Below are 10,000 nucleotides of genomic sequence, written 5' to 3' on the forward strand. Positions count from 1 at the left end.
AGCACTGCCTGCCCTGGTAGCAGCACTGCCTGCCCTGGAGGTCTGCTATCCAGCCCTGGTAGCAGCACTGCCTGCCCTGGAGGTCTGCCTGCCTGCCTGCCAGCCCTGGAGGTCTGCCTGTTAGCCCTGGAGGTCTGCTATCCAGCCCTGGAGGTCTGCTATCCAGCCCTGGTAGCAGCACTGCCTGCCCTGGAGGTCTGCCTGCCTGCCCTGGAGGTCTGCTATCCAGCCCTGGTAGCAGCACTGCCAGCCCTGGAGGTCTGCCTTCCAGCCCTGGAGGACAGCCTGCCTGCCCTGGTAGCAGCACTGCCTGCCTTCCAGCCCTGGAGGTCTGCCTGTTAGCCCTGGAGGTCTGCTATCCAGCCCTGGTAGCAGCACTGCCTGCCCTGGAGGTCTGCCTGCCTGCCTTCCAGCCCTGGAGGTCTGCTATCCAGCCCTGGTAGCAGCACTGCCTGCCCTGGAGGTCTGCCTGCCTGCCCTGGAGGTCTGCCTTCCAGCCCTGGAGGACAGCCTGCCTGCCCTGGTAGCAGCACTGCCTGCCTTCCAGCCCTGGAGGTCTGCCTGTTAGCCCTGGAGGTCTGCTATCCAGCCCTGGTAGCAGCACTGCCTGCCCTGGAGGTCTGCCTGCCTGCCTTCCAGCCCTGGAGGTCTGCTATCCAGCCCTGGTAGCAGCACTGCCTGCCCTGGAGGTCTGCCTGCCTGCCCTGGAGGTCTGCCTTCCAGCCCTGGAGGACAGCCTGCCTGCCCTGGTAGCAGCACTGCCTGCCTTCCAGCCCTGGAGGTCTGCCTGTTAGCCCTGGAGGTCTGCTATCCAGCCCTGGTAGCAGCACTGCCTGCCCTGGAGGTCAGCCTGTTAGCCCTGGAGGTCTGCCTGCCTGCCCTGGTAGCAGCACTGCCTGCCTTCCAGCCCTGGAGGTCTGCCTGTTAGCCCTGGAGGTCTGCTATCCAGCCCTGGTAGCAGCACTGCCTGCCCTGGAGGTCTGCCTGCCTGCCTTCCAGCCCTGGAGGTCTGCTATCCATCCCTGGAGGTCTGCCTGCCTGCCATCCAGCCCTGGAGGTCTGCTATCCAGCCCTGGTAGCAGCACTGCCTGCCCTGGAGGTCTGCTATCCAGCCCTGGAGGACAGCCTGCCTGCCCTGGTAGCAGCACTGCCTGCCCTGGAGGTCTGCTATCCAGCCCTGGAGGACAGCCTGCCTGCCCTGGTAGCAGCACTGCCTGCCCTGGAGGTCTGCTATCCAGCCCTGGAGGACAGCCTGCCTGCCCTGGTAGCAGCACTGCCTGCCCTGGAGGTCTGCTATCCAGCCCTGGAGGACAGCCTGCCTGCCCTGGAGGTCAGCCTGTTAGCCCTGGAGGTCTGCCTGCCTGCCATCCAGCCCTGGCAGCAGCACTGCCTGCCCTGGTAGCAGCACTGCCTGCCCTGGAGGTCTGCTATCCAGCCCTGGTAGCAGCACTGCCTGCCCTGGAGGTCTGCCTGCCTGCCTGCCAGCCCTGGAGGTCTGCCTGTTAGCCCTGGAGGTCTGCTATCCAGCCCTGGAGGTCTGCTATCCAGCCCTGGTAGCAGCACTGCCTGCCCTGGAGGTCAGCCTGTTAGCCCTGGAGGTCTGCCTGCCTGCCCTGGTAGCAGCACGGCCTACCTGCCTGCCTGCCCTCGAGGTCTGCCTGCCTGCCTGCCCTGGAGGTCAGCCTTCCAGCCCTGGCAGCAGCACGGCCTACCTGCCTGCCAGCCTGCCCTCCCCAGCCACACAGCCCTGCCTGCCTGCCTGCCAGCCCTGGAGGTCTCCCTGCCAGCCCTGGAGGTCTGCCTGCCTGCCTGCCTGCCTGCCTGCCTGCCCTGGAGGTCTGCCATCCTGCCTTCCAGCCCTGGAGGTCAGCCTGCCAGCCCTGGAGGTCTGCCTGTTAGCCCTGGAGGTCAGCCTGTTAGCCCTGGAGGTCTGCCTGCCTGCCCTGGCAGCAGCACTGCCTGCCCTGGAGGTCTGCTATCCAGCCCTGGAGGACAGCCTGCCTGCCCTGGTAGCAGCACTGCCTGCCCTGGTAGCAGCACTGCCTGCCCTGGAGGTCTGCTATCCAGCCCTGGTAGCAGCACTGCCTGCCCTGGAGGTCTGCTATCCAGCCCTGGAGGACAGCCTGCCTGCCCTGGTAGCAGCACTGCCTGCCCTGGAGGTCTGCTATCCAGCCCTGGAGGACAGCCTGCCTGCCCTGGTAGCAGCACTGCCAGCCCTGGAGGTCTGCCTGTTAGCCCTGGAGGTCTGCTATCCAGCCCTGGAGGTCAGCTATCCAGCCCTGGAGGTCTGCTATCCAGCCCTGGAGGTCTGCCTGCCTGCCTGCCTGCCCTGGAGGTCAGCCTGCCAGCCCTGGAGGTCTGCCTGTTAGCCCTGGAGGTCTGCTATCCAGCCCTGGTAGCAGCACTGCCTGCCCTGGAGGTCTGCCTGCCTGCCCTGGAGGTCTGCCTTCCAGCCCTGGAGGTCTGCTATCCAGCCCTGGTAGCAGCACTGCCTGCCCTGGAGGTCTGCCTGCCTGCCTTCCAGCCCTGGAGGTCTGCTATCCAGCCCTGGTAGCAGCACTGCCTGCCCTGGAGGTCTGCCTGCCTGCCCTGGAGGTCAGCCTGTTAGCCCTGGAGGTCTGCTATCCAGCCCTGGAGGTCAGCTATCCAGCCCTGGAGGTCTGCCTGCCTGCCCTGGAGGTCTGCCTGTTAGCCCTGGAGGTCTGCTATCCAGCCCTGGAGGTCTGCTATCCAGCCCTGGTAGCAGCACTGCCAGCCCTGGAGGTCTGCCTGTTAGCCCTGGAGGTCTGCTATCCAGCCCTGGTAGCAGCACTGCCTGCCCTGGAGGTCTGCCTGCCTGCCCTGGAGGTCTGCCTGTTAGCCCTGGAGGTCAGCCTGTTAGCCCTGGAGGTCTGCTATCCAGCCCTGGAGGTCAGCTATCCAGCCCTGGAGGTCTGCCTGCCTGCCTGCCTGCCCTGGAGGTCAGCCTGCCAGCCCTGGAGGTCTGCCTGTTAGCCCTGGAGGTCTGCTATCCAGCCCTGGAGGTCTGCTATCCAGCCCTGGTAGCAGCACTGCCAGCCCTGGAGGTCTGCCTGTTAGCCCTGGAGGTCTGCTATCCAGCCCTGGTAGCAGCACTGCCTGCCCTGGAGGTCTGCCTGCCTGCCTTCCAGCCCTGGAGGTCTGCTATCCAGCCCTGGTAGCAGCACTGCCTGCCCTGGAGGTCTGCCTGTTAGCCCTGGAGGTCTGCTATCCAGCCCTGGAGGTCTGCTATCCAGCCCTGGTAGCAGCACTGCCTGCCCTGGAGGTCTGCCTGTTAGCCCTGGAGGACAGCCTGCCTGCCCTGGTAGCAGCACTGCCTGCCTTCCAGCCCTGGAGGTCTGCCTGTTAGCCCTGGAGGTCTGCTATCCAGCCCTGGTAGCAGCACTGCCTGCCCTGGAGGTCTGCCTGCCTGCCTTCCAGCCCTGGAGGTCTGCTATCCATCCCTGGAGGTCTGCCTGCCTGCCATCCAGCCCTGGAGGACAGCCTGCCTGCCCTGGTAGCAGCACTGCCTGCCCTGGAGGTCTGCTATCCAGCCCTGGAGGACAGCCTGCCTGCCCTGGTAGCAGCACTGCCTGCCCTGGAGGTCTGCTATCCAGCCCTGGAGGACAGCCTGCCTGCCCTGGTAGCAGCACTGCCTGCCCTGGAGGTCAGCCTGTTAGCCCTGGAGGTCTGCCTGCCTGCCCTGGAGGTCAGCCTGTTAGCCCTGGAGGTCTGCCTGCCTGCCATCCAGCCCTGGCAGCAGCACTGCCTGCCCTGGTAGCAGCACTGCCTGCCCTGGAGGTCTGCTATCCAGCCCTGGTAGCAGCACTGCCTGCCCTGGAGGTCTGCTATCCAGCCCTGGAGGACAGCCTGCCTGCCCTGGTAGCAGCACTGCCTGCCCTGGAGGTCTGCTATCCAGCCCTGGAGGTCTGCTATCCAGCCCTGGTAGCAGCACTGCCTGCCCTGGAGGTCAGCCTGTTAGCCCTGGAGGTCTGCCTGCCTGCCCTGGTAGCAGCACGGCCTACCTGCCTGCCTGCCCTCGAGGTCTGCCTGCCTGCCTGCCCTGGAGGTCAGCCTTCCAGCCCTGGCAGCAGCACGGCCTACCTGCCTGCCAGCCTGCCCTCCCCAGCCACACAGCCCTGCCTGCCTGCCTGCCAGCCCTGGAGGTCTCCCTGCCAGCCCTGGAGGTCTGCCTGCCTGCCTGCCTGCCTGCCTGCCTGCCCTGGAGGTCTGCCATCCTGCCTTCCAGCCCTGGAGGTCAGCCTGCCAGCCCTGGAGGTCAGCCTGTTAGCCCTGGAGGTCTGCCTGCCTGCCTGCCTGCCTGCCCTGGAGGTCAGCCTGCCAGCCCTGGAGGTCTGCCTGCCTGCCTGCCTGCCCTGGAGGTCAGCCTGCCAGCCCTGGCAGCAGCACGGCCTACCTGCCTGCCTGCCCTGGAGGTCTGCCTGCCTGCCTGCCCTGGAGGTCAGCCTTCCAGCCCTGGCAGCAGCACGGCCTACCTGCCTGCCAGCCTGCCCTCCCCAGCCACACAGCCCTGCCTGCCTGCCTGCCAGCCCTGGAGGTCTCCCTGCCAGCCCTGGAGGTCTGCCTGCCTGCCTGCCTGCCTGCCTGCCTGCCCTGGAGGTCTGCCATCCTGCCTTCCAGCCCTGGAGGTCAGCCTGCCAGCCCTGGAGGTCAGCCTGTTAGCCCTGGAGGTCTGCCTGCCTGCCTGCCTGCCTGCCCTGGAGGTCTGCCTGCCTGCCTGCCCCGGAGGTCAGCCCCAGGCAGCCGGGTGGCCTGCCTGCTGCTGCTAGGCCGCTGCCCCGAGCCGCCGACCCCATCGACAGGAACACGAGAGAGTTTACAAGCGAGAGGAGGCCACATATTCGACACCTTTCGTGCTCGTTTTAGTCTCCAGTCTGTTTTGACGTGTGTTATTCTGAATCTGCTGCTTTAACTCAAGGGATTCTGTCGCGATTGATGCCTTGTCCTTCGCTGTATGTTTGCACTGGTGTTGTAAGTCGCCCTCTGTAAGATCATCATTTATTATCTGCCAAGAAATAAAGATCATCATAATGTTCCCCAACTTTCAGCTTCTGGGGAGTTTGTTCCAGAGTGTGACGACTCTCTCTCTATCACCATCTCTCTCTCTATCTCCATCTCTCTATCACCATCTCTCTCTCTATCACCATCTCTCTCTCTATCTCTATCTCTCTATCACCATCTCTCTCTCCATCTCCATCTCTCTCTCTATCTCCATCTCTCTCTATCTCCATCTCTATCTCCATCTCTCTATCTCCACCTCTCTCTCCCTCTCCACCTCTCTCTCTCTCTATCTCTCCCTCTCTCTCACTGTGTGTGTGTGTGTGTGTGTGTGTGTGTGTGTGTGTGTGTGTGTGTGTGTGTGTGTGTGTGTGTACAGCAGTGTCCCTAGACGAGAGAGAGATCCCTAGACGGGGAAATTACTTTCAAACTGCAGTACCGAAATGTGTCCGTTAGATGGCAGCATGCACCAAGGAATGAAGGAAAGTGCAAAACAAAATGAAAAGGCACATCGCCTGGGCGAAAAATAATCGTAACAAATCAACGGGGGCATTTCTCCGAAAACTAACACCGGGGCAGTGCTCAGGGGGGTCCCACCTCGTGGCCACCCGGTTTGGGGGGCGATCGGGGCCGGTTCCGAAAATCGCTAAATCTCCCATAGCCAGCCCACGCTCCATCCGATAGAGCAATGCCGGGCGGCCGGCCGGCAACTACGGATCATAACAAATCAACGGGGGCATTTCTCCGAAAACTAACACCGGGGCAGTGCTCAGGGGGGTCCCACCTCGTGGCCACCCGGTTTGGGGGGCGATCGGGGCCGGTTCCGAAAATCGCTAAATCTCCCATAGCCAGCCCACGCTCCATCCGATAGAGCAATGCCGGGCGGCCGGCCGGCAACTACGGATCATAACAAATCAACGGGGGCATTTCTCCGAAAACTAACACCGGGGCAGTGCTCAGGGGGGTCCCACCTCGTGGCCACCCGGTTTGGGGGGCGATCGGGGCCGGTTCCGAAAATCGCTAAATCTCCCATAGCCAGCCCACGCTCCATCCGATAGAGCAATGCCGGGCGGCCGGCCGGCAACTACGGATCATAACAAATCAACGGGGGCATTTCTCCGAAAACTAACACCGGGGCAGTGCTCAGGGGGGTCCCACCTCGTGGCCACCCGGTTTGGGGGGCGATCGGGGCCGGTTCCGAAAATCGCTAAATCTCCCATAGCCAGCCCACGCTCCATCCGATAGAGCAATGCCGGGCGGCCGGCCGGCAACTACGGATCATAAGAAATCAACGGGGGCATTTCTCCGAAAACTAACACCGGGGCAGTGCTCAGGGGGGTCCCACCTCGTGGCCACCCGGTTTGGGGGGCCATCGGGGCCGGCTGAAGAATCGCCCATACTCTGCCATAGGCAGCCCACGGTCCATCCGATCAGAGCAATGCCGGGCGGCCGGCAACCTATGGATCATAACACATCAACGGAGGCATGATAAGAGCATCTTTTATTATCTGCCAAGAAATATAGACCATCACAATGTTCCCCAACTTTCAGCTTCTACCACATCGCTGGGGAGTTTATTCCACTGTGTGACTACTCTCTCTCTATCTCTCTCTCTCTCTCTCTCTCTCTCTCTCTCTCTCTCTGTGTGTGTGTGTGTGTGTGTGTGTGTGTGTGTGTGTGTGTGTGTGTGTGTGTGTGTGTGTGTGTACAGCAGTGTCTCCGGTTTTCCTTTTGGAATGCCTTGAAGCCGGGGGGGCTTTGCACTCATGAGAACATAGGGTGTCCTTGCCCTCCTTTCGCAGCCCAGGGCATTGAGAGATCCCTAGACGGGGAAATTACTTTCAAACTGCAGTACCGAAATGTGTCCGTTAGATGGTAGCATGCACCAAGGAATGAAGGAAAGTGCAAAACAAAATGAAAAGGCACATCGCCTGGGCGAAAAATAATCGTAACAAATCAACGGGGGCATTTCTCCGAAAACTAACACCGGGGCAGTGCTCAGGGGGGTCCCACCTCGTGGCCACCCGGTTTGGGGGGCGATCGGGGCCGGTTCCGAAAATCGCTAAATCTCCCATAGCCAGCCCACGCTCCATCCGATAGAGCAATGCCGGGCGGCCGGCCGGCAACTACGGATCATAACAAATCAACGGGGGCATTTCTCCGAAAACTAACACCGGGGCAGTGCTCAGGGGGGTCCCACCTCGTGGCCACCCGGTTTGGGGGGCGATCGGGGCCGGTTCCGAAAATCGCTAAATCTCCCATAGCCAGCACACGCTCCATCCGATAGAGCAATGCCGGGCGGCCGGCCGGCAACTACGGATCATAACAAATCAACGGGGGCATTTCTCCGAAAACTAACACCGGGGCAGTGCTCAGGGGGGTCCCACCTCGTGGCCACCCGGTTTGGGGGGCGATCGGGGCCGGTTCCGAAAATCGCTAAATCTCCCATAGCCAGCCCACGCTCCATCCGATAGAGCAATGCCGGGCGGCCGGCCGGCAACTACGGATCATAACAAATCAACGGGGGCATTTCTCGGAAAACTAACACCGGGGCAGTGCTCAGGGGGGTCCCACCTCGTGGCCACCCGGTTTGGGGGGCCATCGGGGCCGGTTCCGAAAATCGCTAAATCTCCCATAGCCAGCCCACGCTCCATCCGATAGAGCAATGCCGGGCGGCCGGCCGGCAACTACGGATCATAACAAATCAACGGGGGCATTTCTCCAGAAACTAACACCGGGGCAGTGCTCAGGAGGCTCCCAGCTATCAGCCACCCTATCCCGGGACCGATGGGAGCACTTTAAAATTTTCGAGTCAGGGGACCAGACGGCCGAGTGAAAAACTTTGAAAAATATTCTATCTCCTCACTCCCATTGACTTTGCATTAGGGCGACCAGGCGGCCGGCGGAAAAAAAATCATAACAAATCAACGGGGGCATTTCTCCAGAAACTAACACCGGGGCTGTGCTCAGGGGGCTCCCAGCTATCAGCCACCCTACCCTGGGACCGATGGGAGCACTTTAAAATTTTCGAGTCAGGGGACCAGACGGCCGAGTGAAAAACTTTGAAAAATATTCTATCTCCTCACTCCCATTGACTTTGCATTAGGGCGACCAGGCGGCCGGCGGAAAAAAAATCATAACAAATCAACGGGGGCATTTCTCCAGAAACTAACACCGGGGCAGTGCTCAGGAGGCTCCCAGCTATCAGCCACCCTATCCCGGGACCGATGGGAGCACTTTAAAATTTTCGAGTCAGGGGACCAGACGGCCGAGTGAAAAACTTTGAAAAATATTCTATCTCCTCACTCCCATTGACTTTGCATTAGGGCGACCAGGCGGCCGGCGGAAAAAAAATCATAACAAATCAACGGGGGCATTTCTCCAGAAACTAACACCGGGGCTGTGCTCAGGGGGCTCCCAGCTATCAGCCACCCTACCCTGGGACCGATGGGAGCACTTTAAAATTTTCGAGTCAGGGGACCAGACGGCCGAGTGAAAAACTTTGAAAAATATTCTATCTCCTCACTCCCATTGACTTTGCATTAGGGCGACCAGGCGGCCGGCGGAAAAAAAATCATAACAAATCAACGGGGGCATTTCTCCAGAAACTAACACCGGGGCAGTGCTCAGGGGGCTCCCAGCTATCAGCCACCCTACCCTGGGACCGATGGGAGCACTTTAAAATTTTCGAGTCAGGGGACCAGACGGCCGAGTGAAAAACTTTGAAAAATATTCTATCTCCTCACTCCCATTGACTTTGCATTAGGGCGACCAGGCGGCCGGCGGAAAAAAAATCATAACAAATCAACGGGGGCATTTCTCCAGAAACTAACACCGGGGCTGTGCTCAGGGGGCTCCCAGCTATCAGCCACCCTACCCTGGGACCGATGGGAGCACTTTAAAATTTTCGAGTCAGGGGACCAGACGGCCGAGTGAAAAACTTTGAAAAATATTCTATCTCCTCACTCCCATTGACTTTGCATTAGGGCGACCAGGCGGCCGGCGGAAAAAAAATCATAACAAATCAACGGGGGCATTTCTCCAGAAACTAACACCGGGGCAGTGCTCAGGGGGCTCCCAGCTATCAGCCACCCTACCCTGGGACCGATGGGAGCACTTTAAAATTTTCGAGTCAGGGGACCAGACGGCCGAGTGAAAAACTTTGAAAAATATTCTATCTCCTCACTCCCATTGACTTTGCATTAGGGCGACCAGGCGGCCGGCGGAAAAAAAATCATAACAAATCAACGGGGGCATTTCTCCAGAAACTAACACCGGGGCAGTGCTCAGGGGGCTCCCAGCTATCAGCCACCCTACCCTGGGACCGATGGGAGCACTTTAAAATTTTCGAGTCAGGGGACCAGACGGCCGAGTGAAAAACTTTGAAAAATATTCTATCTCCTCACTCCCATTGACTTTACATTAGGGCGACCAGGCGGCCGGCGGAAAAAAAATCATAACAAATCAACGGGGGCATTTCTCCAGAAACTAACACCGGGGCTGTGCTCAGGGGGCTCCCAGCTATCAGCCCCCCGGGTCTGGGGGCATTGTTTTTCTTTTTAATCATTTTGAGCATTTCCCCCAGTTTAGAGATGTGTGCCCCTAGACAACCCATTGAGAATAACTATGAAATGTTCTGAAGTTTTGATTTTCAAATGTCGGTGAAAATTGAAAAACGTCATATATTCTTCAAAGGAAGCATGGGGCGATGGTAGGGAGAGTCCCCGCAGCGTGCCTCGGCAGCGATGGGAGCGTTTTCGATGTCCCCGTCCCCCCCCATAGGGATAGAAGGGGAGTTAGGTGACCAGGCGTCCCGGGTCCCAAAAATCGAAAAATTAATATAGAATGCTTTTTAATCCATAAATAAAGTAGGGGGCAGTCCTGGTGAGAGTCCCAGCCACAGCCCCAGTGTGTTTTGGAGTCGTTTGTGGCCGGGTGAAAAACTTTGAAAAATTTTCTATCTCCTCACTCCCATTGACTTTGC

This window comes from Amia ocellicauda, unplaced genomic scaffold (genome assembly GCF_036373705.1).
Source record: "Amia ocellicauda isolate fAmiCal2 unplaced genomic scaffold, fAmiCal2.hap1 HAP1_SCAFFOLD_106, whole genome shotgun sequence".
Taxonomy (NCBI): domain Eukaryota; kingdom Metazoa; phylum Chordata; class Actinopteri; order Amiiformes; family Amiidae; genus Amia; species Amia ocellicauda.